Source organism: Etheostoma spectabile, chromosome 16, assembly GCF_008692095.1.
Source record: "Etheostoma spectabile isolate EspeVRDwgs_2016 chromosome 16, UIUC_Espe_1.0, whole genome shotgun sequence".
In the NCBI taxonomy this organism is placed as follows: Eukaryota; Metazoa; Chordata; class Actinopteri; order Perciformes; family Percidae; genus Etheostoma; species Etheostoma spectabile.
In genome coordinates this window covers 21,873,951-21,874,526 of record NC_045748.1, presented here as the reverse complement: position 1 = coordinate 21,874,526, position 576 = coordinate 21,873,951, and the positions used below count along the sequence as shown (strand labels likewise).

General features: G+C 39.6%; 1 protein-coding gene across 1 annotated transcript in view; it reads left to right on the top strand.

The window, feature by feature from the left end:
* Window positions 1–576, top strand: part of sh3bp2 (SH3-domain binding protein 2) — a 12,817-nt gene that overhangs the window by 10,009 nt on the left and 2,232 nt on the right.

Below are 576 nucleotides of genomic sequence, written 5' to 3'. Positions count from 1 at the left end.
GGACAATCTGTGCCACAAAATGCAAGGGCTGAAACACTGGAAAAGTGCATGCCTGTAGCTAGCTAAAAACATCCGATTTAAGCATGTCAGGAGGATTTTAGCAACCTATGTCTAGCATAGAGGATGATGTGCTGATGTGTGAAGCGTAGGCACCTCCAGACATAACACTGCGTAGCGTTCTGATTTATCCACACATAGAACACAAGTTGCAGTCGGTGTACAACATGTTCCAACTTCACTTCCAGATATACTACATAGCTGGCTTAACCCTTGTGTTGTCTTCACTTTCGGGACCATCTCGTGTCCCTCGGGTCAAATTGACCCGTGACTTATTTGGGGTTTTAACTTCAATTCAACTTCATCATCTATTAACAAATAATGTCTTTGTCCCTTGTGTTGTCTTCAAGGTTAACCATGAACTTGCCCTTCCAGGTCAAAATTTAAAAAAAAAAATGTTTTTGCTTTTCCAATGTTTTTCTCCTTTTTCTGATTTACTTGTCACTTTTTCCACGCTTTTGGTGCTTTTTTTTTAAAAACCTGAGCTGGTTTAATAACAGGTTTTACACTTATTCTTGG